The sequence below is a fragment of the Lepisosteus platostomus genome, chromosome 22, assembly GCF_059453375.1.
Source record: "Lepisosteus platostomus isolate fLepPlt1 chromosome 22, fLepPlt1.hap1, whole genome shotgun sequence".
NCBI lineage: Eukaryota > Metazoa > Chordata > Actinopteri > Semionotiformes > Lepisosteidae > Lepisosteus > Lepisosteus platostomus.
In genome coordinates, this window is record NC_142632.1 from 1,586,075 (window position 1) to 1,609,425 (window position 23,351).

At 48.6% G+C, this 23,351-nt stretch overlaps 10 non-coding genes and 1 pseudogene across 10 annotated transcripts; 6 read left to right on the forward strand and 5 right to left on the reverse strand.

Moving 5' to 3' along the window:
* The first annotated feature begins 210 nt into the window (after positions 1 to 210).
* On the forward strand, positions 211 to 292 carry trnas-cga (transfer RNA serine (anticodon CGA)). The gene has a single exon. It is a non-coding gene; the product is annotated as a tRNA-Ser (tRNA).
* A 730-nt stretch (positions 293 to 1,022) lies between these two features.
* On the forward strand, positions 1,023 to 1,164 carry LOC148642789 (U4 spliceosomal RNA). Its single transcript, XR_015929446.1, has one exon. It is a non-coding gene; the product is annotated as a U4 spliceosomal RNA (small nuclear RNA).
* Positions 1,165 to 7,971: 6,807 nt separating this feature from the next.
* trnag-gcc (transfer RNA glycine (anticodon GCC)) lies at positions 7,972 to 8,042 on the forward strand. The gene has a single exon. It is a non-coding gene; the product is annotated as a tRNA-Gly (tRNA).
* Positions 8,043 to 10,238: 2,196 nt separating this feature from the next.
* On the forward strand, positions 10,239 to 10,309 carry trnag-gcc (transfer RNA glycine (anticodon GCC)). Its single transcript has one exon. It is a non-coding gene; the product is annotated as a tRNA-Gly (tRNA).
* A 2,945-nt stretch (positions 10,310 to 13,254) lies between these two features.
* LOC148642792 (5S ribosomal RNA) lies at positions 13,255 to 13,373 on the forward strand. Its single transcript, XR_015929202.1, has one exon. It is a non-coding gene; the product is annotated as a 5S ribosomal RNA (ribosomal RNA).
* A 211-nt stretch (positions 13,374 to 13,584) lies between these two features.
* On the reverse strand, positions 13,585 to 13,658 carry trnai-aau (transfer RNA isoleucine (anticodon AAU)). The gene has a single exon. It is a non-coding gene; the product is annotated as a tRNA-Ile (tRNA).
* A 557-nt stretch (positions 13,659 to 14,215) lies between these two features.
* On the reverse strand, positions 14,216 to 14,286 carry trnag-gcc (transfer RNA glycine (anticodon GCC)). The gene has a single exon. It is a non-coding gene; the product is annotated as a tRNA-Gly (tRNA).
* Positions 14,287 to 14,500: 214 nt separating this feature from the next.
* Positions 14,501 to 14,582, reverse strand: trnas-aga (transfer RNA serine (anticodon AGA)). Its single transcript has one exon. It is a non-coding gene; the product is annotated as a tRNA-Ser (tRNA).
* Positions 14,583 to 20,902: 6,320 nt separating this feature from the next.
* On the reverse strand, positions 20,903 to 20,982 carry LOC148642796 (U4 spliceosomal RNA; annotated as a pseudogene).
* A 230-nt stretch (positions 20,983 to 21,212) lies between these two features.
* On the reverse strand, positions 21,213 to 21,329 carry LOC148642797 (U5 spliceosomal RNA). Its single transcript, XR_015929368.1, has one exon. It is a non-coding gene; the product is annotated as a U5 spliceosomal RNA (small nuclear RNA).
* Positions 21,330 to 22,626: 1,297 nt separating this feature from the next.
* On the forward strand, positions 22,627 to 22,699 carry trnar-ccu (transfer RNA arginine (anticodon CCU)). The gene has a single exon. It is a non-coding gene; the product is annotated as a tRNA-Arg (tRNA).
* Positions 22,700 to 23,351: the final 652 nt, after the last annotated feature.

Sequence of the window (23,351 nt, forward strand, 5' to 3'; positions counted from 1 at the left end):
CCAAAGTTGCATTTTGACATCCGGACGGGGAGACTTTAGCATTTGAACGTGAAGCCAGCCTTAAACCCTCTGAGGCGTGTCTGTCTGCCGGCACGTATTTTGTGAAAGGTATTTTGTTTTTTTAACGGAGAGCGACTTTGAAAAAGTTTCCGCAGCCACCTCGCACTCCGTGTTAGATTATAGGAGGAATGCGGCGGCGGCGAGCTCGCTGTAGTCGTGGCCGAGTGGTTAAGGCGATGGACTCGAAATCCGTTGGGGACTCCCTGCGCAGGTTCGAATCCTGCCGACTACGGCGTCTGCCGCATGTCGCCTTGTGCCTGCGCGACAAAGGCGAAGGGCCGCTTCTCCTTTCCTGGTACTATAGAAATGCTAAATCGCTTGGCCCCGCTGCCATGGAAATCAATTCTTCAGATAACCACACATTTTGCGTTCGCACCTCTGGTGCTCTACTTATGCCTTTGAAAACCTAATGAATAAAGCTGAAAGAACCGACATGATATGTAGGTGCTCGTAAAGCACGCAGTAAAGAACTGTTAACAGCAAGGGTTTCAGTGGGTTAACTGAGGAGAAGGCGTGATCGCTAATTGTTGACTTTTTATTTGGTGTTAGAAACACTCTTACTGTGCATGACGTGCAACAAATGTAGCCACAGAAATTGCATCACGCTTTCATGACGTTAGGATTTGTTTGTGCAACATCCGAGAAGAGTACTTGTGGCTTGAATGTGAACTGTACGTGCCCGCCCCCTTTCCTCTGTAGTGCATGAGTTCCTCCCGGCATGCCCTTCGTCATTGTTCTGTCATCTTGTATTTAAAGGGTTGTATTTCTGCTGCTGAAAATAAGCAACGGTTTTCTCACAACGCCCTTTGTTCCCGACGGAGCCCTTGTCTGTCATGAAATTCTTCAAAACCTCAAGCTAGAAGAAGAAGAAGACGACAAATATGAAGCGTTACAGCAACGACATGCCATGAGACGATCGATAACGATTTCCATAGGATCCCCGCGGTTGCCTGGCAACCGTCAGCTTTGCGCAGTGGCAGTATCGTAGCCTGTGAGGTTTAGCCGAGGCGCGATTCTTGCTAGTTGAAAACTTTTCCCAATACCCCGCTTCCACCGGTTTGCAATACAATCGGCGAAAGCAATTTTTGACAGTCTCGTCAGAGACTGAGCAAGGTGTTTAAAGACAGATTTTGTCATGGTGACATCATGGTAGAAAAAAACGAGCTTGTTACGTCTCAACAGAAACGCTCTTTAGCTCTTTCAGCGTTATGCAGAGAACAGCGTCTGTCGAGATCACTTTTGAGTCAGTGCGAAACGCCGTGTGCTGTCAGTTTGATTTCATATTGCTCGTAGCGGCCCCCGGCTTATGTCTGTCAAACGTTAGGTTGCGCTTCTTCATGCTGCATCGTCGGCATGAGTGGAGCTTTTTAAACGTCTGTACTTACTGCGCCCCCTAAGAAATCGTTTGTCCCCGTTCAAAAGAGATTGTGCGATGTCCTGCAGCGTTCGCAAAGCAAACCTTTGACAGTTTGAAAAGAGTGTTTCGGCTCGGGAAACATCATGACCAGTGTCCTGCATGTTTTCTGTGTATAGCTGTCTTTTAAAGCATACAGAATTCATTCGAAATCATTGATTTCTCCAATTAACAAGGGTCCCTCTTTTAACCTGCGAGAAGCATTCTTTCAATGTAACAGATTTACTCCGGGGAAAGGATTCAGAGTCCGAAGTGCGGACTGATGGCGCACAGAGGGTCCATATACTGTGGATCCCTCAGTGATCTTCCGCGTATTCAAACCGCCAGCGTGTGACTCCCCTGTCCCCGTGACCTCATTGCTCTGCTCTGTCCTCTGTGCAGCCGAGCCCGACTCACGGTTTAAGTGAAAAAAAATATGCCCTCAACGTGAGATTTACTCTGGAGCGAGGATAGATGTTACCTTTTTATCATTGAACAGGATGTATGTGATGTGGTGACTAGGTTCAATTTTGTATCCTCTTTAAAAGATAAAGGACTGGGTTGAGCGTGATTTACCAACCTTTCAGCAAAGTACCCGACGTGCGCACCGTTTAAGCTGCCTAGACTCGGCCGTTTAACTCTTCTCCATTAGCAGGGTTAAGGTTAAAGAAAAAAAAACATTGCTGACTTCTTTTTTTTTTGCCAGCCGCTAGCGCTGATTAGCAAGGTTTGTATTTCATGTTTTGCAAGTTGCATCCATTTTATGAAAAAAAAGTCGCGTTAAAGACAGGAAATGAATACTTGCATTTAATTAAGTCTAGCCGTAGGCGGTTGTCCATAATGACCCGTTCTGTTCGAGAAGACGGAACAAAAAAGGCACCACTGGGATTCAGACCCAGGGTCTCCTGTTTACTAGACAAGTGCTTTAACCAACTAAGCCACGGCACCCTGGGAGCACTGTCCTTTTGCAGCCACTTGGACACACCACTCAGACACATCTGCATTCGGTGTGTGCTCCGCCTGCTCGCGGAGCAAGTTGCCACCTTTACATACAATAGCAACATCGACACCAAGAGAAAGGATGACAAATGGCTTTTATCTGGAACTTTTCATGTCCAAGGAGCTCAATGTGCTTTCTGTGTACAACAGGGCCACTGAACTGCACACTGGCCACTGAACCACAGCAGTGGCTTGCTGGCTTGACATCTCCCAAGGAAAATGTTGAAATCGCATGTGGAACAGGAAAATGACCCTCGAGTACGAGGGAAAAAAAAGAAAAAGATCATCTGGAGTGCACCAAGCCATGTCCGGACAACCTAGCTTCCTCGACGAGGTGGCCGAGTGGTTAAGGAGATGGACTGCTGATCCATTGTGCTCTGCACGCATTGGTTCGAATCCCTTTCTTGTCGCTCTCCATGTTTGACGTTGGCCATCCTGTTGTTTGCTCCGGTTCTAGAGCCGTACATTTTCTAGCGGTGGCTGAACATGGTATAATAGGCTAACGTTGGTATCGAGCAGTGACAGTATTTACGTGCCGCTGCTTCCAAGTGGCTCTGGGTTGAGACCGCGTTTTCACTTACTTGCAACGCAAACGGAGAAAGCGATTTTTGACAGTCTCTCGAGAGACTGCGCTAGGTGTTTAGGGATAGACTTTGTCAGTTCCCCCTGGGATGATGGCCTCTCAAATAGTTTGTGATTCCCCTAGACGTTTATACAGTAGAAGCCTGCTTCGTGGCTTAAATCCAAGCTAAGGAAACGAGTTAGAGGTCTGATGCAGAACTGCGAATTCGATGAACGGGAACACTACAGTACATTGCACTGTATGTGTGAGGAAAGCTGCCCCCTTCAGTCCCTTGTCGACCGAACAGAGGACTGTAAAGGATACTGCCAAGAAACTTAAGGATGCTGGTTGGAATCCAGCTCCAAAGAAGCCCCTTTGGGTGTTATGTCATCAAAAAGTAAGAACAGCGAATCTCCCTTTGATCAAAAGTGCAACAGAGCTGTTTTCCGTGGAGCAGGTTTCAGACCCGTAGACCTGTTTTATTTGTAGGGCAGGGCGCATTCCCAAACGCGAATCTCCTGTTTTAGAAGTGCTTTGGGCGGTGTAGCGGCGATGCTTATTAATAAGAAAGAATTAAGTGTTTCTGAGCTTTCCCAAATTAGGCCTTATCTCTCTGTTCATCTCTGTGGTGCAGCCACAGAGAAACTATTCATGCAGGCTGATTTAAGGTTTCCCTTGATAAGGGACAGCTCCCAAAGGGGGATGCACTTAGCTAAGCCTGGCTATCATGATCAATGGTCATCCATTGGTGCCTATCTGTCTAGGGAGTGCCAGATGGACATCTGGACTGCATTCCTAAGTGTCAGGAGTAAGTGACTCATATCTCACCTTGATCAACCAATCAGGGACTGGTAGGGCCGAGTAACCCACGTGGGACTCTGATGCCCATGGAACTTTCAGCCAATCAACGAGCTGAAGTTCCTCCAGGTAAAAACAGGCAACACAGAGAGCCTGAGAGATTCAGTGGGAATTCAGTAGAGAATTCTGTGGAGTTTTCTAAAGGGAATTCAAAGGAGAATTCCAGGGCAGGACAGCCCAGGAGCAGAAGGCTCTCAAGGGCAGGACATTCTCACAGCGCGCCTCCTGACCATCCTGAGACTCAGCCCGGACAACCACGGAACGGCCAGTGTGTCCGAGTGCCAGAACTTTCCTTTGTTCTAAGGGTCTAGAGCGGAGGTTGCCAGAGAATAACCAGAGGATCCACCCGAGGTTAGCACCAGCAGCAGGCCTCGAGAACAGGTCGGAACTGTGGACAGTTGAATCACTATTCAAAACTAGCTCTTCATCAGGAACGAACCGGTCTTCTTCTTGACTTGCTGGGACCCACAGTCATCTTTTCTCCTGTGCACAAACTTTGCTAGTTAAAGCCAACACTAACTAGCCGGTCAGTGAGCATCAGCAGCGCACCGTCGCAACCCGCACAGCACAGCCTGGCACCTAGACAGAGAGCGTGGATTGGACAACAACAAGCCTGCAACTGTTTCTTTGTGCCCGCAGGAGATCTGAATCCCCAGAGATTGGATGAGTATTCAACTTCACTGCATTACTGCTCGAGAATTCAATTGTTATCCCAACCAGTTGATATCAATTTAATTCCTAAGAGTTATGTACTTGTTTTCAGTATCTAATGTAGAAGTTATAACCAGGTTCATTTATGAAATGGTCTAAATGAATGATATACTGAACGTATGTCCTCTTGATATGTGTAACACTTTGTAACTGACTGAATATATACCTTTTGTATTCTGATAACCCTCTCGATAAGATCTGTTCGTTTTACATGCATATTCTATGTATTGTAACGCCCTCGCCTGGTGGTGAGGAGGAAGCGCCCCCAGGCACTCGTAGTACCGCTGGGCATGCTGGGAGTGGTAGCCGGAGTGCGGCCTAAGCGAGAGAAGCTCGCCCCACACCCAAAGTCTGTCAAGGCCCTGTGCATCCTGTGGGAGGCCTTGGAGGTAAAGGACGGGGTGCTGTGCCGGGGGTGGCGGGTACCCTCCAGTGGCGAGGTACGGTGGCAGCTGATGTTGCCTTGGTCGCTCCGCGGGGCGGTGCTCCGAGCAGTGCATGGCCAGCCGGGCGTGGGGCACTTCGGCGGTAAAAATACCCTGCAGCGCCTCCGAGGCCATTTTTATTGGGGTCTTTGCCACCGGGACGTGGAGCGGTACTGCCGAACGTGTGCAGTGTGCGTGGCGCAGAAGGGTCCCCCCGAGCGGTCTCGGGCCCCCCTCCAACAACACCAGGCGGGGGCTCCTATGGAGCGGGTGTGGGTGGACGTTTTGGGCCCGTTTCCGCGCACCGAGGCCGGGAACCTCTACGTCTTGGTGGCCATGGATTATTTTATGAAGTGGCTGGAGGCCTTCGCCCTACCGGACTAGAGTGCCCCCATGGTGGCCGATGCACTGCTGGAGGGGATGTTTGCCAGGCTGGGGGTGCCGGAGGAGTTACATAGTGACCAGGGGCGTAACGTCGAGTCCCAGGTCTTCGCCAGAGTGTGCCAGCGCCTGGGGATCACAAGACGCGGACCACACCGCTGCATCCCCAGAGCAACGGGTTGGTGGAGCGGTTTAATCGTACCCTCACCACCCAGCTGGCCACCCTGGTGTCCCGGCACCAACGGGACTGGGACCGCCACCTCCCCTTTGCGCTCTGGGCGTATCGGACCGCGGTCCAGGAATCCACCGGGTGCACCCCGGCCTCGCTCATGCTGGGCCGGGAAATGTGAACCCCGGTGGACCTGGTCTCCGGCCCGCTGCCCGGAGACGGGTCGGCACCGCTGGCTGGACCGGACTACGAGTGGGACCTGCGGCAGCGGATGCAGCAGGTGCACAGCTTTGCACGGACCCACTTGACACAGGCGGGGGTCCGGTAGAAGCGGCACTACGACCTGCGCTGCAGGGGGCCTGCCTTCCAGCCCGGGGACTCGGTTTGGGTGTACAACCCGTGCCGCCGCAAATGCCTCAGCCCTAAGCTGGCGCCATCATGGGAGGGGCCCGCTGAGGTACTCTGGGTGGTGGGCGAGGTCTGCTACCATGTCCGGTTGCAAACACGGGGGAGAGTGGTGGTCCTGCACCGAGACCGCCTGGCCCCCTACCGACCCGGGAGGAGGAGCCGTGTGGGGAGGCTCTAGAGGACCAGCCGGGGCTGGAGCCGGCCGATAGTGGGGCATCCGTGGGTCGCCAGCCGTCACCGTGGCGCAGCGGCTGCTCACGCAGGGTTCCACAGCAGTTAGCCGAGTACGAGTACAGCCTGAGGGGGGTTTTCGACGTCGGCGAGACGCCAGACGCTTCAGGTTTTTAAGGAGTAAGAGTGCAGGGGGTCTAAACCTGCAATCCAGTGTGTTGAAGTATTTCACAACACTACCCCTAGCACATCTGGAAATAAATCCTCATAATGATTATTGCCCTGGGCATGTACCAAAAAATCACTGAGCATATATATATATATATCACTGTGTTGAAGCTAGAGACACAGAATAAGTGCAAACACATCCTAAATACAGTGTTCCTGCACCTGTGACCTCATCCAGAATGTATCATTTTTTGAAAGGGATTGCTGTCAGAATGCACAACTGAATCCCAAACAGAATCTCTAGTCAAATATGATCATTTGTGAAACAGGCAAATGAGTCTCTCAGGTGCCCATTGCTCATTTTCAGACACAATTATGCAATACTTTCACATGCAATACACATGAACATGCAATACTTTTCAGCTGCATTTTGACATCCGGACGGGGAGACTTTATCATTTGAACGTGAAGCCAGCCTTAAACCCTCTGAGGCGTGTCTGTCTGCCGGCACGTATTTTGTCAAAGGTATTTATTTTTTTTAACGGAGAGCGACTTTGAAAAGGTTTCCGCAGCCACGTCGCACGCCGTGTTAGATTAAAGGAGGAATGCGGCGATGGCGAACTCGCTGTAGTCGTGGCCGAGTGGTTAAGGCGATGGACTCTAAATCCATTGGGGACTCCCTGCGCAGGTTCGAATCCTGCCGACTACGGCATCTGCCGCACGTCTCCTTGTGCCTGCGCGGCAAAGGCGAAGTGCTGCTTCTCCTTTCCTGGTACTATAAAAACGCTGAATTGCTTGGCCCCGCTGCCATGGAAATGAGTTCTTCAGATAACCACACATCTTGCGTTCGCACCTCTGGTGTTCTACTTATGCCTTTGAAAACGTAAAGAATAAAACTGAAAGAACCGACACAATATGTAGGTGCTCGTAAAGCACGCATTAAAGAACTGTTAACAGCAAGGGTTTCAGTGGGTTAACTGAGGAGAAGGCGTGATCGCTAATTGTTGACTTTTTATTTGGTGTTAGAAACACTCTTACTGTGCATGACGTGCAACAAATGTAGCCACAGAAATTGCATCACGCTTTCATGTATGCTATTGCAGACACCAACGTTGCCTAGATATAAAACCGAAATAGCCGTGGGTTTGCTTGCTGGTCTGAAGGATCTCTCTTCGAATCTCTATCATTTGTCAATTGAAGTAAAAGGTGCTGCAATCTGATACGTTCAGAATCAAACCCGCAGCTGTTGTTCGACTTTATTTCTTGACTAATTACAACTGAGTGTCGCATGAGCAGTTACGTAAACTTGTCTGATATATTTGAACACAAATGCCGTTCTTCAATTAAAACTAACAGTACATTGTCAGGGACATTCAGTTCTATACAAACAAGAGACAGACGAGAATATTTAGTATATAATAGACAGAAAGAGGTTCGAATCCTGCCGACTACGTTGTCCACCTCCTGTCTTTGTGTTTCGGCGCAAGCAAAGAAGCGCGCCTGTTTGGTGTTCCTGGTGGTTTTAAAACGCCCAATCGCTTGTACCCGCTGCCTTGGAAATAAGTTCTTCAGCGTCCGCGAATGGCATTTTGCAGCTGGAAGCAGATGTCGACGCGTTTTGCACAGAGCACCAAAAAAGCGTCTTTTTTGAAGGCCCAGGCACTGAGCATTGGTGGTTCAGTGGTAGAATTCTCGCCTGCCACGCGGGAGGCTCGGGTTCGATTCCCGGCCAATGCAGTGGCTTTTGCAGCGAGCGTCTCCATCACTTGCATCCCCTTGCAACTCGCAACTGAAAACCCACTGAAGCTAAGCAGGTGTGAGCCAGGTCAGTACCCGGATGAGGGTGAGCTACAGGGAAAAACAAACCTTCCAGCTGGAAGCGGTGTTAATGGTGCCGGCGGGGGGGCGCTCACCCCGAGGTCTGTGTGGGTCCCAATGCCCCAGTATAGTGACGGAGATGCTGTGTTGTAAAAGGGCGCTGTCTTTTGGATGAGATGTAAAACCGAGGTCACAGCGCTCTGTGGTCATTCAAAATGACCACCAAAACCTTTGACAAAAGCTCTTGGTAATTGATGGTCTTCAATAATGCTTCTCCTTTAGGTACATTTTAAATCAGCTGAAAAATGCTGTGAAATGGGGGGGCACTTCAGGCCAGTGTAGGATTTGGGTTACAAGAACCATGAAATTGCGCGAGAAAGCCCGTACACTGAATTACACGGCTTTCTATTCAAAGGAGGACAAAAGAAATTCCCTGAGTTCGATTTCTTGCAGCACAGAGAGGAGCACTGTTATGAGGCTGGTTAGCTCAGTTGGTTAGAGCGTGGTGCTAATAACGCCAAGGTCATGGGTTTGAGCCTCGTACGGGCCAGGTCCTTTTCTCCTCTCTTACCGAAGCTGTTAGGTTCCTTTCCGTGGTGAGAGGGGTTGTCATGCAACGCTGCCACATAGTGCCGACAGACAAGAGTGTTGCAGGAGAAGAGAAAAGTGTTTGAAGATTTAAGAGTGTCTTAGGTGGAGCCAAAATCAAGTGTCACAAATGCAAGTGGGAGGATTTCCAATGTTTAATATGGTAAAAATAAGCGGAAGTTATCTGCCGGTCCGGCACAGTCTGCCATGCTTTTGTCATATACTGTAAAGTGGTGTCGAACTGGGTGTCGAACTGGAGCCTCACCATTTGCATATGTGAGGCTCCAGTTATACATCGAGTGTCACATTAAATGACGAAAATGAAGAGTTAAAGCAGCTGGAGAGGTTTTCTTACAACTTTTGAGCTGACAGTTTTGGAAAATGTTTCCTTCACGCTGCACTGTACAACATAGGCAGCCAAGAGTCTCCAAAACAATACAGAATTGACAGATAGGAGAAAATTCCCACTCGTCCTGAAGTTCCCAAAATCCAGCACTGAGCGTAAACAAAGTGTCTAAGTAGCGTGGGAATGCTAACCCTAACCCTAGCTGGAGTTTGAGCAATCCAGCACTGAGCGTAAAAAGATGAGTCAAAGTAACGTCTAATCGGATTAGTTTCCTTAGAGCTGGTTCTGAGTTTGCTCAAGAGTTTACCTTTCACAGATGCGCAAAGAAGAATGTTGGGGGTGCACGCTTCAAGGTGCCTTACAGCTGTAGGGAGTGATTCGAGACGATTCGTGGCGTGTGCTCGTTCCCATATACCGTACGCCCCGGGGTGCAGTGCTAGGATGACGTACAATACCGCTTGGGCTCGTAACGGCGTTATATGCAAGTGCGGGACGTGAGGGTTTTCGTTTGTTCGTTTTGTTTTGCTCTGCTTTGCTTTGTTTTGCTTTCCATCGCGTTGGTAAGAGCGTAAATAAAAAGGCGATTCCTGCGTCTACCACTAATGTAAGAGCTATTTCAAGTGCGACGTGGTGCGGCTTTTCAAATGCTTGTGGGCATTTCTCTGTTGTTGATTCTTTTTTTGTGTGTAACAAAGTGGCATTTTCATGTCCGGACGGGGAGACTTTATCATTCCGACATGAAGCCACCCTTAAGTCCTCTGAGGCGTGTCTGTCTGCAAGGCTTGTATTTTGGAAATGTTTTTTTGAAAGGGAGAACGACTTTGAAATAGGCTTCCGCCGGCGCCTCGCGATCCAGGTAAGATTGTAGCAAGAACGCAGCGGCGGTGGGGCTTGCTGTAGTCGTGGCTGAGTGGTTAAGGCGATGGACCAGAAATCCATTGGGGTCTCCCAGCACAGGTTCCAATCCTGCCGACTACGTTGTCCGCCTTCAGTCGGTGTGTTTCGGCAGAAGCAAAGAAGCGCGCCTCTTTGCTGTTCCTGGTGGTTTTAAAACGCCCAATCGCTTGTACCCGCTGCCTTGGAAATAAGTTCTTCAGTGTCCGCGAATGGCATTTTGCAGATGTCGACGCGTTTTGCACAGAGCACCAAAAAAGCGTCTTTTTTGAAGGCCCAGGCACTGAGCATTGGTGGTTCAGTGGTAGAATTCTCGCCTGCCACGCGGGAGGCTCGGGTTCGATTCCCGGCCAATACAGCGGCTTTTGCAGCGAGCGGCTCCATCACTTGCATCCCCTTGGAACTCGCAACTGAAAACCCACTGAAGCTAAGCAGGTGTGAGCCAGGTCAGTACCCGGATAAGGGTGAGCTACAGGGAAAAACAAAGCTTCCAGCTGGAAGCGGTGTTAATGGTGCCGGCGGGGGGGCATTCACCCTGAGGTCTGTGCGGGTCCCAATGCCCCAGTATAGTGACAGAGAAATAAACTTGTTTGGGCACCCCCAATTAACTTCTGGGGCAGGAAAAGCACACTTTTCAAAACTTGTTTTTCAGCTCGAAATAAACGTGTTTTTTCAAACCTTGGAATCCCAATGTAACTGCCTGGCTCATTAGAGCCCACTGAGTCAGCCCTTAACCCCACTGTGCAGAAGTTGTCAAAACGGGTTTTTCAGCAGAAATAAACACGTTTGGGCAACTTTGGTCACCCCCATTTAACTTCTGGGGCAGGAAAAGCACACTTTTCAAAACGTGTTTTTCAGCTCGCTGTGACCTCTGTTTTACATTTCATCCTAAAGACAGCGCCCTTTTGCAACACAGCGTCTCTGTCACTATCATAAGTGACTGCCATCATAAGAATATGAGTCCAGTATTTTAGAATATAGTCAGAATGACTTCTAACCTTACCTGTGGTGTCTTTAATCCCTATTGCTCAATGCATGGTGTACGTACTGCATAGATGTGTCTTGAGAATGAGGAATGGGCCCCTGAGACGGTCATTTACCTGTTTCACAAATGATCGTATTTTACTAGAGATTCTGTTTGGGATTCAGATGTGCATTCGGACAGCAATCCCTTTCAAGAAATGATACGTTCTGGATGGGGTCAAAGGTGCTGGAACACTGTATTTAGGATGTGTTTGCAGTGATTGTGTGTCTCCTGCTTCAACGCAGTGATATATAGATGTGCTCCTGTAATTTATTGGTACAAGCCCAGGGCAGTAAGCAGTCTGAGGATTTATTTCCAGACGGCATAGAGCAGTGAAGCAGTGAAGTAGTGCAACACACTGGTTCATTATATTATTAGAATCTATTCTACTTAAATTATTACATTATACACAATTTGAGTTCATTTTAAAAAGTAAAAGGTAATGAAAGGAATGCATTTTCATAAGAAAGATAATACCGATATGCATGTGATAATCTTCCTTATATCATGTAGTGTGTCATTTGGACACTTTATGGGCTTGAAATACAAAGAAAATCATGTTCTATGGTACAAGATAAATACAAAACGTAAGCTTTTATTTTAATTAGATTTGTTTATAAAGCATAAGCAATCATTTATTACATTAATATATGTGAAAATGACATTTTAGCATCATAATATTACATAAAGGTCTCTAGCTTCAACACAGTGATATATATATATGCTCAGTGATTTATTGGTACATGCCCAGGTCAATAATCAGAATGAGGATTTATTTCCAGACGGGCTACAGGTAGTGTTGTGAAATACTTCAACACACTGGATAAAAACCAAAGAAATGAAGATATGTAGCAATCACATTGTAACAGGGGTGACAGTGACAGTGACTTAATGCTTATACTAGTGGACTTTTGGTACCTTTAGGGTACGGAGCGAGCCGCAGGGAAGGCTCGCTCCGTGCGCACACGTCCTTTCGATGCCAGTCCAACAAGTGCTCCGCATTAGCTGCGTCGGGGCTCCGGCGTGTCGCACCTCACCTCACCTCGCACTGCCCCCTCCTTGAATGTCTGCCGCTGGGCATGCCCTGCTCTCCTCCGCCTTATCTTATCGCGTGTGAGCACCGACAATGGCCACAATGCCGGGGAATGGCACCTGTAAAGTGTTAATTGGGGCACAGGAACAGCCCGTCTCGTCTCGGGGGGGGCAGCTTCAGAGACAATACAGCAAACACAGCGGGGCGGGGGAAGAAGACGACACCACACATGCGGGTACATTCAGCTCCGGCGGGAACGAGACATTTGTCGGTCTTTTCAAGTGCCAAGAGCCGAGCAATCCTTCACTTGTATCGTTTCTCCCCGGTGACTAGATCTGGCCCTGCGACTCTCGACTGGGCTCACCCCCGGGGCAGCCCAGCAGGTGTGAGCCTGGCCGGCACCCGGATGGGAGATTCCACCCCGGAAAAGCTCCGGTTGCTGCTGCTCCTGCAAGAGGTGTGACTGGGACCAGTAGGGAGCGTTCACCCTGCGGGCTGTGTGGCTCTCTTACGCCCCAGCCTCCTGATGGCGACACTCTGCTGCACAAACAGGCGCCGTCCTTCGGGGGAGGCGTCAAACCGAGGTCCCGACCCTCCTTGGTCATTAGGAAACCCCAGGGTGTCTCTCAAAAAGAGACGCCGGGGGTGTCCCTCTGGTGTTAGTGCTCCCCTTTACCCATCAGTCGGGGTCTCCTCCTAATCCCCGTCTCACCTGTAACAATCAATGACGAGGCCCCCCTGTCCGTGAGATTTAGTACTCGCGCAAGAGACCGGGGGAAGAGCGCGAACGCGGTCCCCCGCCCCCCACAAAGTGCGCGCTCCGGGTTCCCTCTCGGGGCCCTGCAACACAGCGGAAGGGCAGCGAGAAGGAGCCTCTTGCTCTGACGGCGCAAGGCCACAAGAGGGCGGAGGCGCCGCGCGCCCGGCCGACGTGTTGGACCGGTGCGCTTTACGTGCTGAAATAAACACGCGAAAGCCCCGAAATGTTTCCAGAGTGCTGTGCACTGGAGGTTTTTGTCTGGTGAAGACTTGCCTGGTGCTCCTCCGTGCAGATTGTTTGTCCTCCTCCAGTGCGGGACGAGCCAACACAAGGGAGCGCATTCGCCAACATCCAGGCACGCAATGCGATTTGGAAAGCAGCTCCTTTCCAAAGAGTTGCACACGAACGATCCTTCAGTCCCGCTCGGGGGGCACGGAGCCCCCGCCACACACAGCTTCAAGTAGCGAGTCAGGCGCCGGGGCTTTCGCTTACGGCCACACCACCCTGAACAAGCCTGATCTCGTCTGATCTCGGAAGCTAAGCAGGGTCGGGCCTGGTTAGTACTTGGATGGGAGTCCGCCTGGGAATACCAGGTGCTGTAAGCTTTTGCTCTCCCGGCCAGCAGGGGTCGCCGTTGGTGCCGTAGGCTTTGGGAGGAAAACCTGCAGGATGGAAAGGTGATCTATAGCCTCATCTCTAGAGATGTTTTGTTGCTGTGGCATGTGTGTGACCCATATTAAAAAAAAAAAACCAGTCTGTAAAACGAATATCGAAGCTGCCTCTAAATCTGCAAATGAAGATGAGTTGATAATCTTCTGGCCCGTACGGGGCTTGAACCCGTGACCATGGCGTTATTAGCACCACGCTCTAACCAACTGAGCTAACCGGCCTCACGACAATACTCCTCTCTGTGCTGCAAAAAATCAAACTCAGGGAATTTCTTTTGCCCTCCTTTGAATAGAAAGCCGTGTAATTCAGTGTACGGGCTTTCTCGTGCAGTTTCATGGTTCTTGTAACCCAAATCCTGCATTGGCCTGAAGTGCCCCCCCATTTCACAGCATTTTTCAGCTGATTTAAAATGTACCTAAAGGAGAAGCATTATTGAAGACCATCAATTACCAAGAGCTTTTGTCAAAGGTTTTGGTGGTCATTTTGAATGACCACAGAGCGCTGTGACCTCGGTTTTACATCTCATCCAAAAGTCAGCGCCCTTTTACAACACAGCATCTCCGTCACTATACTGGGGCATTGGGACCCGCACAGACCTCAGGGTGAGCGCCCCCCCGCCGGCACCATTAACACCGCTTCCAGCTGGAAGCTTTGTTTTTCCCTGTAGCTCACCCTCATCCGGGTACTGACCTGGCTCACACCTGCTTAGCTTCAGTGGGTTTTCAGTTGCGAGTTGCAAGGGGATGCAAGTGATGGAGCCGCTTGCTGCAAAAGCCACTGCATTGGCCGGGAATCGAACCCGAGCCTCCCGCGTGGCAGGCGAGAATTCTACCACTGAACCACCAATGCTCAGTGCCTGGGCCTTCAAAAAAAGACGCTTTTTTGGTGCTCTGTGCAAACCGCGTCGACATCTGCTTCCAGCTGCAAAATGCCATTCACGGACGCTGAAGAACTTATTTCCAAGGCAGCGGGTACAAGCGATTGGGCGTTTTAAAACCACCAGGAACAGCAAAGAGGCGCGCTTCTTTGCTTGCGCCGAAACACACCGACTGGAGGCGGACAACGTAGTCGGCAGAATTCGAACCTGCGCGGGGAGACCCCAATGGATTTCTAGTCCATCGCCTTAACCACTCGGCCACGACTACACCAAGCCTCACCGCCCCTGCGTTCTTGCTACAATCTTACCTGGATCAAGAGGCGCCGGCGGAAGCCTATTTCAAAGTCGTTCTCCGTTTCAAAAAAACATTTCCAAAATACAAGCCTTGCAGACAGACACGCCTCAGAGGACTTAAGGGTGGCTTCATGTCGGAATGATAAAGTCTCCCCGTCCGGACATGAAAATGCCACTTTGTTACACACAAAAAAAGAATCAACAACAGAGAAATGCCCACAAGCATTTGAAAAGCCGCACCACGTCGCACTTGAAATAGCTCTTACATTAGTGGTAGACGCAGGAATCGCCTTTTTATTTACGCTCTTACCAACGCGATGGAAAGCAAAACAAAGCAAAGCAGAGCAAAACAAAACGAACAAACGAAAACCCTCACGTCCCACACTTGCATATAAGGCCATTACGTGCCCAAGCGGTATTGTATGTCATCCTAGCACTGCAGCCCGGGGCGTACGGTATATGGGAACGAGCACACGCCACGAATCGTCTCGAATCACTCCCTACAGCTGTAAGGCGCCTTGAAGCGTGCACCCCCAACATTCTTCTTTGCGCATCTGTGAAAGGTAAACTCTTGAGCAAACTCTGAACCAGCTCTAAGGAAACTAATCCGATTAGACGTTACTTTGACTCATCTTTTTACGCTCGGTGCTGGATTGCTCAAACTCCAGCTAGGTTTAGGGTTAGCATTCCCACGCTACTTAGACACTTTGTTTACGCTCAGTGCTGGATTTTGGGAACTTCAGGACGAGTGGGAATTTTCTCCTAACTGTCCATTCTGTTTTGTTTTGGAGACTCTTGGCTGCCTGTGTTGTTCAGTGCAGCCAGCGTGAAGGAAACATTTTCCAAAACTGTGTCAGCTCAAAAGTTGTAAGAAAACCTCTCCAGCTGCTTTAACTCTCTTCATTATTGTCATTTAATGTGACACTCGATGTATAACTGGAGCCTCACATATGCAAATGGTGAGGCTCCAGTTCGACACCCAGTTCGACACCACTTTACAGTATATGACAAAAGCATGGCAGACTGTGCCGGACCGGCAGATAACTTCCGCTTATTTTTACCATATTAAACATTGGAAATCCAACCACTTGCATTTGTGACACTTGATTTTGGCTCCACCTAAGACACTCTTAAAACTTCAAACACTTTTCTCTTCTCCCGCAACACTCTTGTCTGTCGGCACTATGTGGCAGCGTTGCATGACAACCCATCTCATCACGGAAAGGCACCTAACAGCTTTGGTAAGAGAGTAGAATTACCTGAAGAACTGCTTTCCATGGAAGCAGGACCAAGCGATGTAGCATTTTTATAGTACCAGGAAAGGAGAAGCAGCACTTCGCCTTTGCCGCACAGGCACAAGGCGACATGTGGCAGACGCCATAGTCGGCAGGATTCGAACCTGAGCGGGGAGTCCCCATAGGATTTCAAGTCCATCACCTTAACTACTCGACCACGACTACAGCGAGCTCACCGCCACCGCATTCCTCCTATAATCTAACACGGAGTGCGAGGTGGCTGCGGAAACTTTTTTAAAGTCGCTCTCCGTTAAAAACAAAATACCTTTCGCAAGATACATGCCGGCAGACAGACACGCCTCAGAGGGTTTAAGGCTGGCTTCACGTTCAAATGATAAAGTCCCCCAGTCCGGATGTCAAAATGCAACTTTGGCAGACAGAAAAAACATCAACAAACCACAAATGTGGACAAGGATTTTACAAGCTGCATCACACTGCACTTTCCAAAGCATTTACATTCCTGTTAGACGCAGGAATTGCCTTTGATTTGCGCGCTTACGAACGCCATGGAAAACGAAACAAAACTAAAGCCCTCAGCTCCTACACTTGATTATAATGCCGTTACGTGTCGAAGCAGGAATTTACGTCATCCTACCACTGCAACACGGGGAATAGAGGGAAATGAGCACACGCTACGTACGTCTCAATCACGCCCTAGAGTCATAAGGCGCATTGAAGGGTGCACCCCCATCATTAATCGTTGCGCCTCTGTGAAAGGAAAGCTCTTGAGCAGTCTTTGAAACAGCTCGGATGAAACACTTGATTGCTTCCATGTGCATCTGGAGCCCATTTCTTATTTTCACTTCACGCCGCCCAAAGCATTTCTAAAACATGAGATTCGCGTTTGGGAATGCGCCCTGCCCTACGAATAAAACAGGTCTACGGGTCTGAAACCTCCTCCACGGAAAACAGTTCTGTTGCGCTTTTGATTAAAGGGAGATTCGCTGTTCTTACTTTTTGATGACATAACACCCAAAGGGGCTTCTTTGGAGCTGGATTCCAACCAGCATCCTAAAGTTTCTTGGCGGTATCCTTCACAGTCCTCTGTTCGGTCGACAAGGGACAGAAGGGGGCAGCTTTCCTAACACACACAGTGCAATGTACTGTAGTGTTCCCGTTCATTGAATTCGCAGTTCTGCATCAGACCTCTAACTCGTTTCCTTAGCTTGGATTTAAGCCATGAAGCAGGCTTCTAGTGTATAAACGTCTAGAGGAATCACAAACTAATTGAGAGGCCATCATCCCAGGGGGAACTGACAAAGTCTATCCCTAAACACCTAGCGCAGTCTCTCGAGAGACTGTCAAAAATCGCTTTCTCCGTTTGCGTTGCAAGTAAGTGAAAACACAGTCTCAAACCAGAGCCACTTGGGAGCAGCGGCACGTAAATACTGTTACTGTCACTGCTCGATACTGACATTAGCCTACTATACCATGTTCAGCCACCGCTAGGAAATGTACGGCTCTAGTACCGGAGCAAACAACAGGAGGGCCAAAGGCGCACAGGCACACGTGTCAGACATGGAGAGCGACAAGGATGGGATTCAACCCCATGTGTGTGGAGCACAACGGATTAGCAGTCCATCGCCTTAACCACTCGGCCAACTCATCAACGAAACTGGGCTGTCCTGACATGGGTTGGCGCACTCCAGTTGATCTTTTTCTTTTTTTTCCCTCATACTCGAGGGTCATTTTCCTGTTCCACATGCGATTTCAACATTTTCCTTGGGAGATGTCAAGCCAGCAAGCCACTGCTGTGGTTCAGTGGCCAGTGTGGAGTTCAGTGGCCCTGTTGTACACAGAAAGCACATTGAGCTCCTTGGACATGAAAAGTTCCAGATAAAAGCCATTTGTCATCCTTTCTCTTGGTGTCGATGTTGCTATTGTATGTAAAGGTGGCAACTTGCTCAGCGAGCAGGCGGAGCACACACCGAATGCAGATGTGTCTGAGTGGTGTGTCCAAGTGGCTGCAAAAGGACAGCACTCCTGGGGTGCCGTGGCTTAGTTGGTTAAAGCGCCTGTCTAGTAAACAGAAAATCCTGGGTCCGAATCCCAGCGGTGCCTTTTTTTGTTCTGTGTTCTCGAACAGAACTGGTCAGTATGGACAACCGCATACGTCTAGACTTAATTAAATGCAAGTATTCATTTCCTGTCTTGAACGACTTGTTTTTCTTAAAATGGATGCAACTTGCAAAACATGAAATACAAACCTCGCTAATCAGCGCTCACGGCTGGCAAAAAAAAAAGAAGTCAGCAATGTTTTTTTCTTTAACCTTAAGCCTGCTAATGGAGAAGAAACTAGTCGCCACATCACATACATCCGTTTTAACGATAAGAAGGTAACAACTATCCTCACTCCAGAGTAAATCTCACGTTGAGGGCATATTTTTTTCCACTTTACCATGAGTCGGGCTCAGCTGCAGAGAGGCGAGAGCAGAGCAATGAGGTCAGGGGGACAGGGGAGTCACACGCTGGCGGTTTGAACACGCGGAAGATCACTGAGGGATCCACAGTATGTGGACCCTCCATGCGCCATCATTCCACACTCCAGACTCTGAATCCTGCCATCCGAGTTAAGATCTCGGCGGAACCGGAGGCGCAGTTCTTTCTTAAAACGTAATCTGGTGAGCATTTCTAGAATCGTACTTGTATAGATGCAGCCTTTAATGTGTTGCTAGGTTAAAATTTATGACTTCTTGAACTTCAGTAGGCAACTGCCCTCTTGATTTCGGATTTAATTTCTTTATTACAGGGGCGCTTTTATGATGACAGAGTCATGTTCAGGTACTTTGCTTGATGGAGGAAGCTCATTTCGGACTCTGTGATCTGCTCACCTGGAAAGGTCTGCTGTACTACTACAAGAGAGAAGTAGAGTCTGGAGGAAGGGACAATTTTATGATGCTTTGGAAGGTAATGTTTTTTTTTTCTTTGAAATCGAAATGAATCAGAATATCAGTGCAAAAGACAAACTCTTGGTTTGGTTTAAAGAGATATGGTTTTAAAACAGACAAAATGTAGAAAACAGGTGTTTCTCACTTTTGGAAAAGAATGGACCGGGGGTAATATTTTACTAGTTGCAGTGCTAAGCTCACTGGGTTACAGTCCTGCAGTGTTACACCAGGGCCAGTGGTGCAATGGATAATGTGTCTGACTATGGATTAGGAGTTTGGAGGTTTGACTCCTGCCTGGCGCTGGTTGTTTTTAAACACATCAGCCTACTCCCTAAGTAGCCTGTGCTACTTACTGCATTGTAATCGTACCCAGTAAGAGATTTCCTTCATGTAAATGAACTGCACCTGACAGCTTTAGAAAAACACCTGGGCTCAGTACGGTGCTGAGAGCTCAAGTTGTGTATAATGTAATAATTTAGGTAGAATAGATTCTAATAATATAATGATCCAGTGTGCTGCACTACTTCACTGTTTCACTGCTCTATGCCGTCTGGAAATAAATCCTCAGACTACTTACTGCCCTGGGCATGTACCAATAAATTACAGGAGCACATCTATATATCACTGCGTTGAAGCAGGAGACACAATCACTGCAAACACATCCTAAATACAGTGTTCCAGCACCTTTGACCTCATCCAGAACGTATCATTTCTTGAAAGGAATTGCTGTCCGAATGCACATCTGAATCCCAAACAGAATCTCTAGTAAAATACGATCATTTGTGAAACAGGTAAATGTCTTAGGGGCCCATTCCTCATTCTCAAGACACATGTATGCAGTACGTACACCATGCATTGAGCAATAGGGATTAAAGACACCACAGGTAAGGTTAGAAGACATTCTGACTATATTCTAAAATTTTGGACTCATATTCTTATGATGGCAGACATGATGCTGTGTTTAAAACCGGGGTTAATGGACATTATATGACTGTCAATTCTGTTTTGTTTTGGAGACTCTTGGCTGCCTATGTGGTACAGTGCAGCGTGAAGAAAACATTTTCCAAAACTGTGTCAGCTCAAAAGTTGTAAGAAAACCTTTCCAGCTGCTTTAACTCTCTTCATTTTTGTCATTTAATTGTCTGTCGGCACTATGTAGCAGCATTGCATGACAACCCATCTCACCACGGAAAGGAACCTAACAGCTTTTGTAAGAGAGGAGAAAAGGACCTGGCCCGTACAGGACTCGAACCCACAACCTTGGTGTTATTAGCTCTAACCAACTGAGCTAACCAGCCTCACGACAGCAATCCTCTCTGTGCTGCAAAAAATCGAACTCAGGGAATTTCTTTTGCCCTCCTTTGAATTGAAAGCCGTGTAATTCAGTGTACGGGCTTTCTCGTGCAGTTTTATAGTTCTTGTAACCCAAATCCTACACTGGCGTGAAGTGACCCCCCATTTCACAGCATTTTTCAGCTGATTTAAAATGTACCTAAAGGAGAAGCATTATTGAAGACCATCAATTACCAAGAGCTTTTGTCAAAGGTTTTGGTGGTCATTTTTAATGACCACAGAGCGCTGTGACCTCGGTTTTACATCTCATCCAAGAGACAGCGCCCTTTTACAACACAGCGTCTCCGTCACTATGCTGGGGGATTGGGACCCGCACAGACCTCAGGGTGAGCGCCCCCCCACCGGCACCATTAACACCGCTTCCAGCTGGAAACTTTGTTTTTCCCTGTAGCTCACCCTCATCCGGGTACTGACCTGGCTAACACCTGTTTTGCTTCAGTGGGTTTTCAGTTGCGAGTTGCAAGGGGATGCAAGTGATGGAGCCACTCGCTGCAAAAGCCACTGCTTTGGCTGGGAATCGAACCAGAGCTTCCCGCATGGGAAGCGAGAATTCTACCACTGAACCAACAATGCTCACTGCCCAGTCCTTCAAAAAAGACGTTTTTTTGGTGCTCTGTTAAAAAAGCGTCGACATTACCTCTTTCAAAAGGCTTCACTTTCCTAGTCACATTCCAAGGCTCATTGAACCCGGGCTGTTTCCTCCAGCGGTATAGTATTGCAGTTAGACAGCACGATGCCTGCAAGACTATGTCACGCTCTGACGAGAAAAGTTTTCAACTAGCAATAATCGTGCCTCGGCTAAACCTCACAGGCTACGATACTGCCACTGCACAAAGCTGACGGTTGCCAGGCAACCGCGGGGATCCTATGGAAATCGTTATCAATCGTCTCATGGCATGTCGTTGCTGTAACGCTTCATATTTGCGGCCGGACACTTCCCGCCTCCCAGAGGAAAGAGCGCCAATCAGACAGGCGGAGACCGAGGACTCGCAGAGCAGATGGCCACAGTCGCCGTAATAAGAGCGATTGTGAGCGGTTTTGTTTTCTCTCTTTGACCAGCCCAGCTGCGCCCCACCCGAAGGCAGGGAAGCACAAAAATTGTATGGAACTCATTCATGCTCCTTTACTTGGAAATCTTTAGTAAAAGGCAAAAGATTTGTACGAGATGAAGAGAAACCAGAGTGCGTGGCTGGACAGCTGCAGGAGCCCAGGCCGCCTTCAAGGCCTCTGCCCTGCCGGTCGTGGTTGGCAATGCACCTGGCCTTACAAACGAGCCAGTGGGGCCCGTTCAGCTCCGGGCTCATCGCCTGCGGCTCTCGGCTTACCTGGCAGGGGAGATACCTTGATCAGCCTGTAGTTGGAGTAGTTGGATTGTTTTCTTGTTTTGTTTTGCGCGCTTACGAACGCCATGGAAAACGAAACAAAACTAAAGCCCTCGGCTCCTCCACTTGATTATAATCCCGTTACGTGTCGAAGCAGGAATTTACGTCATCCTACCACTGTAACACGGGGAATAGAGGGAAATGAGCACAAGCTACGAATTGTCTCAATCACTCCCTACAGTAGTAAGACGCCTGGAAGCGTGCACCCCCATCATTAATCTTTGCGCATCTGTGCAAGGTAAACTCTGGAGCAGTCTCTGAAACTGCTCAAAGGAAACACGTGATTGATTCCATGTGCATCTGGGGTTCATTTCTTATTTACATTTAATTCAAGGGAAAGGCTTGGGTCAGTTTCAGACGGCCTCCAACAGCGAGATTCAAGCGCCCCACCTTCAGCCCAATCTGCGCCGCCAGAACGCCAACGGCTCCTCTGGTCTCCGGGGTGCGGTTGTGACCCCGTAACCTAAAGTGTTGGTGGCAGACAAATGGAGACTAACAGGTGATGTCCTAGGACATGACTACATTGTGACACTCGGTGGGGATGGTGACCATTGCTTGGAAAAGAGTGCGAGGCCCCTTTAGAAAAACATTTTGTTAACAGGCATTCTGCCTCAGCCTAAACACCTATAGCTTGCAAAGCGCATGCTATTAGACAGGCACCTCTGCAAGACCTTAAGAGTCTCTTAAACTAGTGATAGTAAGGTGTTCCCAATGGGCGATGTTTGGCTTTCAAATCATCTCTCTGTGGAAGCGCCGAGATGCAGCTGTTTAAGGCTTAGAAGCAGCTGACTGTTTCACTACCTAGCTGATTACTGTCAGTCAGGGAGCTCAGAGGTGAAAAGCCTGTCTGAGAGACAATTCGCCGTCAATCAGTTCAATATGTTCCGTACCAGCTCGGCGCACCTGAGATCATCTTGGTAGCCGTGTAGCTCAGATGAGTGAGAGCGTGTGTGTGTGTACCACCGTGATTGGATGCCGGTCCTTCTCAGGTCACAGTAAACCTTCTGCTGCCTAACTTTCCTAATTTTGGGGATCCCTTTGAAAAAGCAAAGGAAAAAAAAAACTGGCTCTTCATCAGCGTGATCGACCCAACCCAGTGTGCCCCAGTGGCCTAATGGATAAGGCACTGGCCTCCTAAGCCAGGGATTGTGGGTTCGAGTCCCATCTGGGGTGCTCCTGTCCCTTTTTGAGTGTACAAATGTCCTTGTGATTTGTGAAGCTGCAACCCCACCTTACTCAGTGAGCGTCTCTGCTTTTCTCTCACATACAGTTGGGAGAAAAACTTTTGTAAACAGCCCTTTGGAATGATGTGGATTTCTGCATGAATGGCTCCTAACATGTGATCTTATCTTTATCTAAGTCATAATAATTAATAAAGAGAGTCTGATTTAACAAACAACACACGCCCAACATTTGACATTGCTGTTTCTTTATTGACCAAATGGTTTAAACAATCAAGGTCATTGATGGAAAAAGTACGTGAACCCTTATATTAAGGAGCTAGTGGAACCTCCTTTATGACAAAAACCTCAACCCCCACTTTCTGTAGCGGCTGGTCAGACCTGAGCAGCGGTTAGGAGGTATTTTGGCCTATTCCTCTATGAAAAACTGTTTCAGTTCATGTATATTTTTGGGATGTCTTGCACTGAACGGCCTGCTTCAGATCACGGCACAGCACTTCAATGTTCTCCTGTTCAGATTTCTTCTTATGGTGGACTCATAAACACAGACATAAGACAAAGTCAACCACCTGTTCGCTAGATCCCATCCCCACTCAGCTAGTCAAAGATTCCCTCGAAGGACTGGCAGGACCTATAATTAGTAT